Source organism: Aquarana catesbeiana, linkage group LG01 (genome assembly GCF_042186555.1).
Source record: "Aquarana catesbeiana isolate 2022-GZ linkage group LG01, ASM4218655v1, whole genome shotgun sequence".
NCBI classification, from domain to species: Eukaryota; Metazoa; Chordata; class Amphibia; order Anura; family Ranidae; genus Aquarana; species Aquarana catesbeiana.
Window position 1 is genome coordinate 49,319,564 of NC_133324.1, and position 16,947 is coordinate 49,336,510.

Sequence of the window (16,947 nt, forward strand, 5' to 3'; positions counted from 1 at the left end):
GCCTTGTCCAGTTCTCTTCTGCTAGACTACAGAACACCTTCTCTCTATTTATGTCCCTAACATAAGAGGGATGTGTTCTGTAGCCCAGCAGGTGGAGAACTCGGGCAAGGCTGATCACACTGAATAGTATTACGGTGCAGCAGAGGCAGCACTGTAAGCTCACTACAGGAAGTTCGGAAGGTTAAAGGATAGGAACAAGAAACCTCGTGCTCACACCTTTAATAGTAGGTTTCTGCTATAATACTATCTCCCAATCCTACTGTAGTTAATAATGAAACTTTATTTTTGAGTGGGGTAGAATCTTTAAACTAACCATTCAAAATTTTAAATATTTTAAACATAAATAACATTTATACTAAAAAAAAATAAAAAAAATGAATTCTTCACACAATCAATTGAAAAAGGCCCCAAATTTCCATAAAAATATAGAAATATACCAAAAAAACACGATTGTACTAAGAGCAAAAAAATCAACCACAACACTTTTTTTTTTACCCTTTTGCTTTTCAAGGTTTGCATACAACTTATAAGGATCACAAATTAGTTGCTTATTTTTTTTTTTATCTACATTACAGTACACAACGGAAGCATAAACAGCAAGGCTGGACGAGGAGATCAAAGAACATAATATCACTGCAAGCACCAATTAAACAGAATGAGCACAGCAAAAAAAAAAAAAAAAAAAAAAAGTGGCAGCACAAACTAGGAAAAATAAATAAATAAATAAAGCGGCACATGTGATCATGACTGGCCAATCATGAACGGATACAACATCCAAGAAATAATGCTTCAACCACAGCACCTCCACAAAACGGCATGTCATGCAGCTTTAGCTTATTACATGACGCCATCATTTCACATTTTTAAACTGCTAGTCGATTGAACTTACGGACTGGGGGGGGCTCGTTTCTCCACGTCATTACGTTAACTTTTTTCGGCGTGAGATCGTGTGTTGGGTCTGGTTAGGTTGGGATTGAGTTGAATGACAAAAAAAAAAAAAAGAAAATATATATTTTTTTTTCTTTTTCAAAGTGTTTTGCGTATTGGGTTGTATTTTCAGTTTTCTTCGGAAAAAAAAAAGGAGGAAGGAGGAGGAGGGGGTGGGGGTGGGGAGAAAATATATAAATAGCACTCACAGGTCATTTGAGCAATCACGATGAAGGCAGGTGACAAAAAAATGAAAAAGCCACATCAAAATGAAAAGAAGGACAAGAGCAAAAAAAAACAGAAAAAAGTGACAGAGCAAGGGACACATGGAGATGTTACAGCAAGTCAGAAACAGACAAAGGCAAGCTTTTGTAGTCATGATAAAGGAACACATGCATTTGATGAATGCAATACAAACATAGCCTTGCAAATGTTTGAAACAATTATTTTTCCAGCCAGCCCTCTAAGTCACATTCCATAGCTCTACCAGTAAAATTCTGTAGGTGGTACTTTGTAGATAAATGCATCAAGCCTTCCTTAAATTTTGTAGAGCATTAAAACTTTAATACATTATTATTAATATTATCATAGACATACAATGTTGCACTTCTTTCTTTTTCATGATACCGTATGCTTAAAATTTCCTTATAAATTACAATAATTAAAAATAACCATTTTTTAAATTTTGTACAACCCCTTTTTGGTTGCCTTACCACATTGTCAAACCATTCTGATTGTATCTATTTTCTCCTGCATTTTTTTAATGCCAAAAATAATTTGCAAAACATGGGTAATTCACTTCCGATAACTTAGGTGTGCAAAGGAATATGTCTGTCTTTCATTTCGCAAGGTTGGAGAGGTATGTACCCAAGCCATAATAATGTAATAATCTATTAAGTAAAGCCATAATAATGTAATAAAATTTTGCAAATAAATAATTTATAAGTTCTAGAGTCCACAAACTATGGTATATAACTGAAAATTGACCAGTCCCGATTTACTGACGGCCTATCTCATTTCTTGAGACCCTAAAATGCCAGGACTGTACAAATACCCCCCCCAAATGACCCCTTTGGGGAAAGTAGACAGTGCAAGGCGTTTTTACCACCCTTCATGCCCAGGACAATTTTCAGCTTTCAGCGCTTTTGCAGTTTGAATGACAACTGCTCGGTCATGCAACACTGAATTCAATTTTTAGCATTTTGTTCACACAAATACAGCTTTCTTCTGTTGGTATTTAATCACCTCTGGGATTTAAAATGTTTTTCTAAATTAACGAAAAAAGACTGAAAATGTTGAAAAAAAAAAACCCACTAAATTTTCTTTGCTTCTATAATAAAATTTTGCAAATAAATAATTGTTCTTCATACATTTAGCCCAAAATGTATTCTGCTACATTTCTTTGTTGAAAAGAACCCAAATCAGTGTATAATATTTAGTCTGTAGGAAAGTTATAGAGACCACAAACTATGGTATATAGCTGAAAATTGACCAGTCCCGATTTACTGACGGCCTATCTCATTTCTTGAGACCCTAAAATGCCAGGACAGTACAAATACCCCACAAATGACAAATCACCTCTGGGTTTTTTTTTTCTAAATTAACGAAAAAAAAAAAACTTCTGTAATAAAATTTTGCAAATAAATAATTGTTCTTCATAAATTTAGCCCAAAATGTATTCTGCTATTCCTAAAATGCCAGGACAGTACCCCAAATTACCCCTTTTTGGAAAGTAGCCAGTCCAAGGCGTTTTTACCACCCTTCCTGCCCAGGACAATTTTCAGTTTTCAGCGCTGTCGCAGTTTGAATGACAATTGCGCAGTCATGCAACACTGAATTACATTTTTATAATTTTGTTCACACAAATAGTTTTCTTTTGGTGGTATTTAATCACCTCTGGGTTTTAAATTTTTTTACTTAATTAATGAAAAAAGACTGAAAATTTTTAAACAAATCCACAAAATTTTCTTCGCTTCTGTACTAAAATTTTGCAAATAAATAATTGTTCTTCATAAATTTAGCCCAAATGTATTCTGCTATACTTCTTTGATGAAAAGAACCCACATCCGTGTATAATATTTAGTCTGTAGGAAAGTTATAGAGTCCACAAACTATGGTATATATCTGAGAATTGACCAGTCCCGATTTACTGACGGCCTATCTCATTTCTTGAGACCCTAAAATGCCAGGACAGTACAAATACCCACAAATGACCCCTTTGGGGAAAGTAGACAGTCCAAGGTGTTTTTAGCCATCCTTCTTGCCCAGGACAATTTTCAGCTTTCAACGCTGTCGCAGTTTGAATGACAATTGCTCGGTCATGCAACATGGAATTCAATTTTTAGCATTTTGTTCACACAAATAGAGCTTTCTTCTGTTGGTATTTAATCACCACTGGGTTTTTAATTTTTTTCTAAATTAACGAAAAAAGACTGAAAATGTTGAAAAAAAAACACAAAATTTTCTTTGCTTCTTTAATAAAATTTTGCAAATAAATAATTGTTCTTCATACATTTAGCCCAAAAGGTATTCTGCTACATTTCTTTGATGAAAAGAACCCACATCAGTGTATAATATTTAGCCTGTAGGAAAGTTATAGAGTCCACAAACTATGGTATATATCTGAAAATTGATCAATCCTGATTTACTGATGGCCTTGAGACCCTAAAATGCCAGGACAGTACCCCAAATTACTCCTTTTTTGGAAAGTAGCCAGTCCAAGGCGTTTTTACCACCTTTCCTGCCCAGGACAATTTTCAGATTTTAGCGCTGTCGCAGTTTGAATGACAATTGCGCAGTCATGCAACACTGAATTACATTTTTATAATTTTGTTCACACAAATAGAGCTTTCTTTTGGTGGTATTTAATCCCCTCTGGGTTTTTTTTTTTTTTTTACTTAATTAATGTACTAAAATTTTGCAAATAAATAATTGTTCTTCATACATTTAGCCCAAAATGTATTCTGCTACATTTCTTTGATGAAAATAACCCAAATCAGTGTATAATATTTAGTCTTTAGGAAAGTTATAGAGTTCACAAACTATGGGATATATCTGAAAATTGATCAATCCTGATTTACTGACAACCTTTTCAGATTTTAGCGCTGTCGCGGTTTGAATGACAATTGCGCGGTCATGCAACACTGAACTAAAAACTAAATTTACATAATTTTGTTTACACAAATAGAGCTTTCTTTTGGTGGAATTTAATCAACGCTGGTTTTTTTTTATTTTTTCTAAATTAATGCAAAAAGGCTGAAAATTTGGTGGAAAAATTTAAATTTTTCTTGTTTCTGTTATAAAATTTTGCAAATAAATAATTGTTCTTCATACATTTAGCCCAAAATGTGTTCTGCTACATTTCTTTAAAGAAAATAACCCAAATGACTTTATATTATTTAGTCTGTAGGTAAGTTATAGAGTCCAGAAACTATGGTATACTGTATATATGAAAATTGATCAATCCTGATGTACTGACGGCCTATCTAATTTCTTAATATGCCAGGACAGTACAAACACCCCCCAAATGACCCCTTTTTGGAAAATAGACAGTCCAATGTGTTTAGTAAGAGGCGTGGTGGTTTTTTGAAGTTGTAATTTTTTGTCATCATTTTTGGGAAAAATGAAGATATTATAAAAAAAAAAAAATTCACACTTTTTAAATTTTTTTACATATTGTCACCAGTGCAGTACAGCATCATCATATAACTGGTGTGGCGTGATCAGGGACTCTGACTGGTGACAGTACAAAAAAAATTATATTGTTTATTTCTAATTACATTTGTTCCATTTTTTTTTTTTAAACACTGTGACCAGAGCAATATAATGTTACCATAGTAACATTGTACTACTCTGGATAAGTGATCAGGATTTTTTTTTTTTTTTTTTTTACACATTATGTTTGCTTATAGCAGTGAATTGCATTGCTATAAGCAAGCATTTTACTGAATGAAACATTCAGTTTGTTTTGTTGGGATAAGCTGTGATTGGTCAAAGCTAATCACATGGTACAGATGGGCTGTGATTGGCCCTGTCTGTACCATGTGGTCAAATTGACCAATCACAGCTAGCAACACAATTGTACACAATGAATGGCATTAAAGGAAGCCATCCATTGTGTACAACTGTCATGTGACCTGCTGTGATTGGTCACGGCAGTCACATGGCACTGACAGCAAACCGATACTCTGATCAGTCATCGGCTGTGTCCCCGTGGACACAGCCGCTGACAGATCGCACTGCTACACAAGTGGCCTTTCGTGACAGGACGTCATATGCTATAGGTCGGGTGGGAAGGTGCTAGGGGTGTCACATATTACACTTTGATTTTTCACAAATATCACAAAGTGATATTTGGCAAAGAGTTTTTGGACACCTGGACATCACACCTACACTAGTATATGGCCAAAAGTACGTGAAAATTATTGAGTTCAGATCTTTCCAGTAAAGGGTACGGATAATGCTAGAGAATGCAGACGCTTTAGGCAATTGGGCGCTTCCAACCTTGTAAAATAATAAAATAATAAAATAGAATAATAATAATAATAAAATAAAAATAATAAAAGTCAACGCTAGGGGTTTCAAGAACTAGGCCGCTAACAGCAAGGTTTGACATAAAAAAACCCAAAAAGAATGTTCACGAAAAAAATGTAGCGCCAAAAAAACAATAAATATTTATACAAACATAATAATATGCAAAAATTATCTTTCAAATTCAACTTGTATTTCCCTCTTTACCATAACATGTGCATCAAATATACACAATACTGTCAAAAGTATTGGAACACCTGCCTTTACACACATGAACTTTAACCACTTAGGACCGGAAGGATTTGCCCCCTTAAAGACCAGGCCATTTTTTGCAAAACGGCACTGCGTCGCTTTAACTGACAATTGTGCTGCCGTGTGACGCTGTACCCAAAAAAAAATTGACGTCCTTTTTTTTCCCAACAAATAGAGCTTTCTTTTGGTGGTATTTGATCACCTCTGCGGTTTTTATTGTTTGAGCTATAAACAAAAAAGTTTTGAATTTTTCTTTTAGATTTTTAACTTTTTGCTATAATACATATGCAAAATAAAATAAAAAAAAAAAACAATTTTTTTCATCAGTTTAGGCCAATATGTATTCTTCTACATATTTTTGGTAAAAAAAAATTGCAATAAGTGTATATTGATTTGTTTACGCAAAAGTCATAGCATCTATAAAATAGGGGATAGATTTATGGCATTTGTTATTAATTTTTATTTTACTAGTAATGGTGGCGATCAGCGATTTTTAGCGGGACTGCAACATTGCGGCGGACAGATCGGACAATTTTGACACTTTTTTGGGACCAGTGACATTTATACAGTGATCAAAGCTAAAAATAGCCACTGATTACTGTATAAATGTCACTGGCAGGGAAGGGGTTAACACTAGGAGGCGATCAAGGGGTTAAGTGTATTCCCTGGGAGGTGTTTCTAACTGTATTGGGGATGGGCTGCCTGGGAGTACAGAGAGACCACTGTTCCAAATCACTAGGAACAGCAGATCTCTCTCTACTCCCCTGACAGAATGGATCTGTCTGTGTACTTTGACAGGTCCCCATTCTGCCTCTCTGTGGAGTGATTGCCAGTGGTCGGCGGTCATCGCGGCCGCCGGCCACGCGCATCAGCTTCGGTGTTGCGCTGCGGGCGCACGCCTCCTATTTTATTTAAATCGCCCGACATACAATGATGGCGATTCGTGCAGGGGAGCCAACCTGCCGCAGTACAACTGCAGGGGCTGGTCCTTAAGGTTAATGGCATCCTAGTCTTAATCCATAGGGTTTAATATTGAGTTGGTCCACCCTTTGCAGCTATAACAGCTTCAACTCTTCTGGGAAGGCTGTCCACAAGGTTTAGGAGTGTGTCTATGGGAATGTTTGACCATTCTTCCAGAAGCACATTTGTGAGGTCAGTCACTGATGTTGGATGAGAAGGCCTGGCTCGCAGTCTCTGCTCTAATTCATCCCAAAGGTGTTCTATCAGATTGAGGTCAATACTCTGTACAGGCCAGTCAACTTCCTCCACCCCAAACTCACTCATCCATGTCTTTATGGACCTTGCTTTGTGCACTGGCCCAAATCATTTGGTGGAGGAGGGATTATGGAGTGGGGTTGTTTTTCAAGGTTTGGGCTTGGCACTTTAGTTCCAGTGAAGGGTGAAGGGAATACCTTTGGGATGAATTAGAGCGGAGACTGCGAGCCAGGCCTTCTCGTCCAAGATCAGTGCCTGACCTCACAAATGAACTTCTGGAAGAATGGTCAAACATTCCCATAGACACACTCCTAAACCTTGCGGACAGCCTTCCAAGAAGAGTTGAAGCTGTTATAGCTGCAAAGGGTGGGCCAACTCAATATTGAACCCTACAGACTAAGACTGGGGTTCCATTAAAGATCATGTGCGTGTAAGACAGGTGTCCTCAGTCCATAGAACTTCAATCACTTTGATGGGTGATTAAAGTTTTATGGACCTTCATTTCATGCACATGTTATGGTGAAGAAGGAAATACTGTATATATATATTTTTTTCGGTGCTACATTTTTACCTTGAACCTTCCAACCTTGAAGCAACTGTACGGGAAAGGTCCCTTTCCTCTTCCCATATGACTGTTCTCCTGTGCACAAAGTCAGCTCCATAAAGACATTGTTTGATGAGTTTGTTGGGATGGCTTGCACAAAGCCCTGACCTCAACCCTTCTGATCACCTTTTAGATGCATTTGAATGCCTATTGGAAGCTTCTTGTTCAAGACCATTAGCTCAAAAATGTACTTTGGTTGAAAAATCTAGTGGAAAGCTTTTTCAGGAGAGTTTAGACTGTTAAAGCTGCAAAGTAAGGTAACTCCATATATATTAATATCCTTGGGTTTAGAATGTAGTGTCCAACAAGCGCATACATGAGTGATGGTCAGCTATTCACAAATGTTTGGACAATAGTGTATATTTTATAATGGGCAGTAAATTAAGAAACATCTGGAACCAAAACCCAGTCAATGTAGGTTTATCTAATTTATATTAAAATAGATGTTATATGCTCTTAAACAAAATTGTGGGAAGCCACTGAAATTAAAATGATGGAAACCAGGCTAATTATCGATTACAATTTTTGATAACTGGCCTCCAAGACACGCATAAGGACATTTATTTGTGTTAGATGTATGCTGCTTGGCCCTGTTTGCACACTGCTCTATAGTTAACTTATTAGTTGGATTTTGTGTGTATCAAATGGTTAAGCTTTAATATTTTGGATGCAGTGATTATGTACTCAAGTGCAACTACTTGTACAAAGTTCTTGAATGTAGCCTTTTTCTATATACACATTGTACAAATTCAATACCCCTGATTTATTCCTGATGAAGCTGATGTCAAGTTCAGTGAAATGCGTTGAGATTTGAAGCTCAAGAATCAACACATCTTGTAGTGTTTGTAGATGTAAGAACAATCTTCTGGATGTCTTACTGGGTAATGACTGACATGCTGTGAGCTTAGAGAGTATTGGTATTATGGAATCTTTTATATGAAATTTCTATTTAAATTTTTATGCTGATAATTTTTGTACAATAAAATGTATTTGTTTAATATAAATATATTTACTGTATTTGTGGGGTGTGGGTACCATAAAGTTTTAGAATATATACGTGGTTTCTGTTCTAAATTACTATGTGCCCATTTATTTGTGAAATATTACAAACCTTAACTAGAATATCAGTTTTGATTATAAAAATTTGTAATTTTGTAATTACTACTATAAAAATGTTTTTATGTACAGCTGAGCAAATTTATAATTCATTTTCAATTTGTTTCTTTTAAAAATATATATAAAAAAAAAAAAAAAAAAAAAAAATATATATATATATATACGACCGTGCAATTGTCAGTTAAAGCGACACAGTGCCGAATCGCAAAAAGTGCTCTGGTCAGCAAGGGGGTAAAATCTTCCGGGGCTGAAGCGGTTAACTACCACCATTAAAAAAAAAATGTATATATATATATATATATGTTTGTGTATATGTATATACAAGACCGCAATATGTTTTTATATATACACGTTACGGTCTTGAAGATATCAGCCATAACCCGGCAGGCTTTCTCATGAATGCATTCCAAGCAGCCCATGAGCTGCTGGAACTATATTAGAAGTGGTGGCAGGGGACTCCCCCGCCCCTCCCGGCACTCACCAGTGTTTCTCCGGCTTACTGTTTCCACTGGTTCACCCGAGAAAAGATCCAATGGTGCGACCGGCTAGTCCAGAGGTGATCAAAGAGTAGATTCTTTTTGATCACCTCTATGGCCTTGGAGGACTGGGGCGATGTCAAGATGCCACATCTGGTCCAGGCTGTAACAATTTTTTTTTAAAGGAAAAGATCAAAATAAAAAAAATCTTTTTCTTTTTTTTTTTTTTTTACTTTTAAGGGTAAAGGAAAGATTTGGGGTCTTTCTGACCCAAGATCTCTCCATATAGAGGACCTGTGTAAAACCTGTGTAGGGACAGTGTAAAAATAAAAACTAAAATAAATAAGATAAAGAAAAAGTAAAGATCCCTCTGTGCTCGCGCACGCATATGTAAGCGGTATTCGCACCAAACATGTGAGGTATCACCGCAAACTTAGAATGAGAGCATACATTCTAGCACTAGACCCTCTCTGTAACTGTAAACAGGTAACCTGTAAAGGAGTTTAAGGCGTCGCCTAGGAAGATTTTTAATACCGTAACTCGTTGCCACTTCATGAGTGTGCACAATTTTAAAGCGTGACATGTTAGGTATCTATTTATTCAGCACATTTTACAAAAAAATGGGGTATATTTTGTGTTTTTTTAAAATTCACTTTTTCCTAAAAAATTGTATTTGCAAAACGGCTGCGCAAATACCGTGTGACATAAACAATTGCAATGATCGCCATTTTATTCCCTAGGGCAGTGATGGCGAACCTTGGCACCCCAGATGTTTTGGAACTACATTTCCCATGATGCTCAATTGCTCTACCAGAGGTTGTCTTTGGGAAATAAATGTATGAGTGCTGCCAGCATTGCCGCAGAGGTTGAAGGAGTTGGGGGGGGGGGGTCAGCCTGTCAGTGCTCAGGCCATACGCCACACACTGAATCAAATCGGTCTGCATGGCTTTTGTCCCAGAAGGAAGCCTCTTCCAAAGATGATGCACAAGAAAGCCCGCAAACAGTTTGCTGAAGACAAGCAGACTAAGGACATGGATTACTGGAACCATGTCCTGTGGTCTGATGAGACCAAGATAAACTTATTTGGTTCAGATGGTGTCAAGCATGTGTGGTGGCAACCAGGTGAGGAGTACAAAGACAAGTGTGTCTTGCCTACAGTCAAGCATGGTGGTGGGAGTGTCATGGTCTGGGGCTGCATGAGTGCTGCCGGCACTGAGGAGCTACAGTTCATTGAGGGAACCATGAATGTCAACATGTACTGTGACATACTGAAGCAGAGCATGACCCCTCCCTTCAGAGACTGGGCTGCAGGGCAGTATTCCAACATGATAACGACCCCAAACACACCTCCAAGACAACCACTGCCTTGCAAAAGAATATGAGGGTAAGGTGATGGACTGGCCAAGCATGTCTCCAGACCTAAACCCTATTGAGCATCTGTGGGGCATCCTCCAACAGAAGGTGGAGGAGTGCAAGGTCTCTAACATCCAACAGCTCTGTGATGTCATCATGGAGGAGTGGAAGAGGGCTCCAGTGGCAACCTGTGAAGCTCTGGTGAACTCCATGTCCAAGAGGGTTAAGGCAGTGCTGGAAAATAATGCTGGCCACGCAAAATATTGACACTTTGGACCCAATTTGGACATTTTTCCTTAGGGGTGTACTCACTTTTGTTGCCAGCGGTTTAGACATTAATGGCTGTGTGTTGAGTTATTTTTACATTTACATTTTTTTACACTTATAAAGCTGTGTTTTAAATATGTTTAAATTTAATGGTTATGTTTTTTCTCCTATGTATGCTCTCAAATGTGTCCTATGTTTAAATAAATAAAATAATTGATACACTTTTATACAAGCTGTACACTCACTACTTTACATTGTAGCAAAGTGTCATTTCTTCAGTGTTGTCACATGAAAAGATATAATAAAATATTTACAAAAATGTGAGGGATGTACTCACTCTTGTGAGATACTGTGTATATATATATATATATATATATATATGCACACAGGCTTTTTGTGGCACTTTCTGTTTAAATCAGTATTTGTTGCTAGAAATTTATTTATAACCTTCAAACATTATACATTTTACAAAAAAATTGGGGTATAAATTGTGTTTTTTTTTTATTCAGTAAAGTGTATTTTTTTCTAAAAATTTTTTTTGCAAAACCGCTGCGCAAATACCGTGTGACATAAAAAATTGCAATGATCGCCATTTTATTCCCATCGGCAGTAAAAGTGACCCTTGGCACCCCAGATGTTTTGGAACTACATTTTCCATGATGCTCATGCTCTCTGTAGAATAGTTGAGCATCATGGGAAATGTAATTCCAAAATATCTGGGGTGCCAAGGTTCGCCATCACTGCCCTAGGGAATAAAATAGAAGAGTGACCTAAAGGTAAATGATATATTTCTGTCCCACTTCTCTACTTGCTGCCTAACATCAAAATATTGCAAAAATATTTTTCAACCAAATAATGTTCTGGGACCCCTTAATGCTGATCATGTGACCAAATGTGTAACTATGCCAGCCTGAGCCCTTGAATGAATGAACAAATAAATAAATGAATGAATTACATGATTCCTGAGCAGAGTTTTCATGGGAGGTCCACTTTATATATTTTTTTAGTATTGCAGAAATCCTGATAAAACTTTAAACGGAATGTGGATCAGCTTGAACAATATTGTTGCATGTCACACTATTCTTAGACTACTCTTAGTTCTTACTCTAGGCAACAGTCTATGTAAGTCAATGATCACAAGAAATGAGTAAATGGACAAACATATTAAAAGCCACATTCTTTTCATCTTGAATCTTACAGATGTAATTGAAGCAGTTTTGTTGCTTTTTGTATTCTTCTAGACTCCAGTGTCATCTTTAGGGTTAGAAGTTCACGCCACCCCATGACCTCTTGAAGATGAACAGAGCACCTCGGGTCCCTGAAATAATGCTCGGGGTGCGGAAGGGGCATGAAGCAAATTGTCGTGTTTGAAATATGAAAGATTTCATAGCTGTAATTGCCAAGAGAGTTTGCTATTTTTTCCTACAAAAGCCATTTTCACAGGTTAAAGGATCTGACTTGTTGAAGCTGAAATGGAACCGCAGCAAGATTTTATGGATGACCTCACATAAGTAGGTTTGATACTGAGGTTACTGGGTGCTCTGAAATCAAGCACCCTTCCCAATTGAAAGAGAAAAAAAAATGGTTCATAAATAAAGGGGAAAAAACAAAAACCCTAATTGTGAGCACTGGTTTTACAAAAAAAGATTGGATGGGAAATGTTATTGTTAGTAGTATATACCAACTGATTTAATTACTAGGCAGAAGTTTATTTTTTTATGTGTGAGATTTGCTGTTGAATAACATTTATTTTTTACAAATAATACATTGAGCCATTTTAACAATCTTTTTTTCTCTTGTGCGAGTCCATATCTTTTTCCTGTGTATTTTTATTTTATGTTTATTGAGTCTTTAAAAACTATTTCTAGATTGTTTGTTTGAATTAAATAACAAGCGGTGAGAAGATTAGCTAAATTCATTTTAATAAATTCTGGAATTGTATTGCGTTTTCAAAAACATTTTGTATATTGTTTAAATAAATAACAAGCTCTGGGAAACTTAGGCTTAATTCAATTTTAAAAGTTCGGGAATTTATGGAAGTTTGTGACAAAAATAGTTTCAAATACCCAGGTTCTCTCGTCTTGTGCTAGCGGCACCTAAGGTCCTACATAACAATAAATACTTGTACCTTTAAAGGTATATTTTGTTTTTGTATATATTTTTATACTTTTTTTTAATAAAAAAACAAAACTTTTGCATACCAATATATATATATATATATATATATATATATATATATATATATATATATATATATATATATATATATATATATTTTTTTTTTTTACAATGTATCCAGCTAGTGGTGTTTTTTACTGCTTTTTATGTTTTCCAGGAACTCCTTAGCCCAGCCTTTCTCAACCTTTTTACTGCAAGGGAACCCTTGAAACAATTTCCAGGTCTCGTGAAACCCCTGGTAAAATTAGTCTATTGAGAGTCATTGGGAAAATTCCTCTTACATTGGTAGTGATAAGTGTGAAGAAACCCTCCCTTAAAGCGGCAGTAAACTCCGCTTTTGAACTTATACCTACAAGTAAGCCTATAATAAGGCTTACCTGTAGGTACAGTAAATATCTCCTAAACGTGTGTTGTTTAGGAGATATTCACACTGGATGCAGACGGTGACATCATCAGTGCATGTGCTCTGAAGGGACTGCATACGTTTGCTGTCCCTTCGGAGCTCTGTTCCGTAAACTGTGACTCCCGTGCGCATGCACAGGAGTGATGTCATTGCGGCTCAGCCATTCAAAGGACTGGAGCCAGCGAACCCGGAAGGAAGACCAGGGCAAGATGGAAGCCCTGTCAGCGGTGACAGTGCACTGCTGGAGGGCTTCGGTCTAAGGTAAGTAATTGATAATGTGCTAGTATGCAATTGCCTTGCAAGGGATTTTTTTTATAGGGTCGTGGTTTACTACCGTTTTAAAGGGGTAGCCAGAAGGGCACCCTTGCAGTCATGTCACTGGCAGTACCAAGTGGGGTTGGATCTGAAACTAAGCAGGCAACATTAGATGGGAGGTCAGTTAGCCAGAGCTCAAGGAACCCCTTGCTATCCCTGGAGAAACCTACAAAAAAAAAATCAGCTGCACTGAAGGTTGCCAAGAGCACAGTGGCCTCCATAATTCTCAAATGGAAGAAGTTTGGCACAACCAGGACTATTCCAAGAGCAGTTTAAATTGAGTAATCAAAAGAAAAGGGCCTTAGTAAGAGAAGTGACCAAGAACCTGATGTTCACTCTGACTGAGCTCCAGAGATCCTGTCTGTGTGGAGATGGGACAAAGTTCCAGAAAGATAGCCATCACTGCCCTCCACCGATCTGGCCTTTATGGCATGGTGGCTAGACAGAAGCCTCGCCTCAGTGCAAAACACACCAAAGCCTGCTTGGAGTTAGTAAAAAAGCACCTGAAGGACTCTCAGAGGGTGAGGAACAAGATTCTTTAGTCTGATAAAGCCAAGATTGAACTGTTTGGCCTCATTTCTAAACTTTATGTCTGGAGGAAACCAGGCACCTCTCATCGCTTGCTCAATACCACCCAAACAGCGAAGCAGGGACTGGGAGATTGGTTGGAGTTGAGGGAAAGCTGAATGGAGCAAAGTACAGAGATATCCTCAATGAAAACCTGTTCCACAGTGCTCAGGACCTCAGACTGGGCCAAAGGTTTACCTTCCAACATGACAATGATCCTAAGCATACAGTCAAGGCAACACAGGAGTGGCCGAGGGACAACTCTGTGAATGTCCTAGAGTGGCCCAGCCAGAGCCCTGACTTGAATCCTATTGAACATTTCTGGAGAGAATAGAAAATGGCTGTCCACCGATGGTCTCCATGCAACCTGCCTGAGCTTGAAAAGATTTGCAAAGGAGAATGGCAGAAAATCCCCCCAATCCATCCAGGTGTGCAAAGCTTGTCATCTCATACCCAAATAGACTTGAGGCTGTAATTGCTGCCAAAGGTGCTTCAACAAAGTACTGAGTAAAGGGCCTGAATACTTAAGTACATGTGATATTTCAGGGGTTTTCTTTGCAATATATTCACAGACATTTCTAAAATTCTGTCTTAAGATGTCATTATCTGGAGAGTCACCCTCTCTATTTGTCTTGAAACCCAATACTTTAGAATTGGCACCAGAACAAAAACTGCCGCCGTGCACTGTCCGCCCAGGGGGCGGATGTTCATTGGCAGCCCTAGCTAATGTTCAAATTGGGCCCAAAGTGTCAATATTTTGTGTGGCCATCATTATTTTCCAGCACTGCCTTAAACCTCTTGGGCATGGAGTTCACCAGAGCTTCACAGGTTGCCACTGGAGTCCTCTTCCACTCCTCCATGACGACATCACAGAGCTGGTGGATGTTAGAGACCTTGCGCTCCTCCACCTTCGTTTGAGGATGCCCCACAGATGCTCAATAGGGTTTAGGCCTGGAGACATGCTTGGCTAGTCCATCACCTTTACCCTTAGCTTCTTTAGCAAGGCAGTGGTTGTCTTGGAGGTGTTTGGGGTCATTATCATGTTGGAATACTGCCCTGAGGCCCAGTCTCTAAAGGGAAGGGATCATGCTCTGCTTCAGTATGTCACAGTACATGTTGGCATTCATGGTTCGCTTAATGAACTGTACCTCCCCAGTGCTGGCAGCTCTCATGCAGCCCCAGACTATGACACTCCCACCACCATGCTTGACTGTAAGCAAGACACACTTGTCTTTGTACTCCTCACCTGTTTGCCGCCACACACGCTTGACACCATCTGAACCAAATAAGTTTATCCTGGTCTCATTAGACCACAGTACATGGTTCCAGTAATCCATGTCCTTAGTCTGCTTGTCTTCAGCAAACTGTTTGCGGGCTTTCTTGTGCATCATCTTTAGAAGAGGCTTCCTTCTGGGACAAAAGCCATGCAGACGAATTTGATGCAGTGTGCAGCGTATGGTCTGAGCAGTGACAGGCTGACCCTCCCACCCCTTCAACCCTTGCAGCAATGCTGGCAGCACTCATACAGCTATGTCCCAAAGACAACCTCTGGATATGACACTGAGCGTGTGCACTCAACTTCTTTGGTCGACCATGTCGAGGCCTGTTCTGAGTGGAACCTGTCCTGGTAAACCACTGTATGGTCTTGGCCACCATGCTGCAGCTCAGTTTCAGGGTCTTGGCAAACTTCTTATAGCCTAGGCCAGTGATGGCAAACCTTGGCACCCCAGATGTTTTGGAACTACATTTCCCATGATGCTCAACAACACTGCAGAGTGCATGAGCATCATGGGAAATATAGTTCCAAAACATCTGGGGTGTCAAGGTTCGCCATCACTGGCCTGGGCCATCTTTGCACCTGAACATTTTATGTTTATTCCTATAGAATTTGAATATATTTAACTCTTAAAGCTCCTGAAGAAGCGTTCCTGCAACACGAAACATGTTGAGCGAACTTCACTCTATGTAGCTGGATGGTTGCACCCCTCAAAAGAGCCACCTCCTGACATTGCTGATTATTAGAAGACTGTGATTCTCTATATACAGTATATTATACATGTTCTCTAGTGTCTTGGAGGCTCCTTAACTTTTCATTGAGGGCTAGTGGCATTGTCACCTTTTGGATGGGGTTACCTATCAGTATGTGTTGTATATTTACATGGTGCTTTTAATATTTTTTTCAATAAATTTCTAACCTTTAAACTATTTTTGACTATGTGTAATATGGTGCCCAGAAAGTCCAATTTAAATCTTTTCTAAATGCTACTTAGGCCATCTTTATGTAGAGCAACAATTCTTTTTTTTCAGATCCTCAGAGAGTTCTTTGCCATGAGGTGCCATGTTGAACTTCCAGTGATCAGTATGAGAGAGTGAGAGCGATAACACCAAATTTAACACACCTGCTGCCCATTCACACCTGAGACCTTGTAACACTAACGAGTCACATGACAGCGGGGAGGGAAAATGGCTAATTGGGCCCAATTTGGACATTTTCACTTAGGGGTGTACTCACTTTTGTTGCCAGCGGTTTAGACATTAATGGCTGTGTGTTGAGTTATTTTGAGGGGACAGCAAATTTACACTGTTATACAAGCTGTACACTCACTACTTTACATTGTAGCAATGTGTAATTTCTTCAGTGTTGTCACATGAAAAGATAGAATAAAATATTTACAAAAATGTGAGGGGTGTACTCACTTTTGTGAGATACGGTATGTGTCAAATATTATACTTTAGCCGCATTT

At 38.2% G+C, this 16,947-nt stretch overlaps 1 protein-coding gene across 22 annotated transcripts in view; it reads right to left on the minus strand.

Annotated features, from left to right (window-relative positions):
* The window catches only part of CELF4 (CUGBP Elav-like family member 4), a 1,454,628-nt gene that overhangs the window by 11,289 nt on the left and 1,426,392 nt on the right, over positions 1 to 16,947 (minus strand). Inside the window, exon 15 of one of the 22 annotated variants that reach the window (XR_012242761.1) lies at positions 890 to 958. The exons of the other annotated variants lie outside the window; for them this stretch is intronic. The gene's annotated coding sequence lies outside the window, so the exon portion shown is untranslated. The remainder of the gene's footprint in view (positions 1 to 889; positions 959 to 16,947) is intronic. 22 annotated transcript variants of the gene reach the window in all.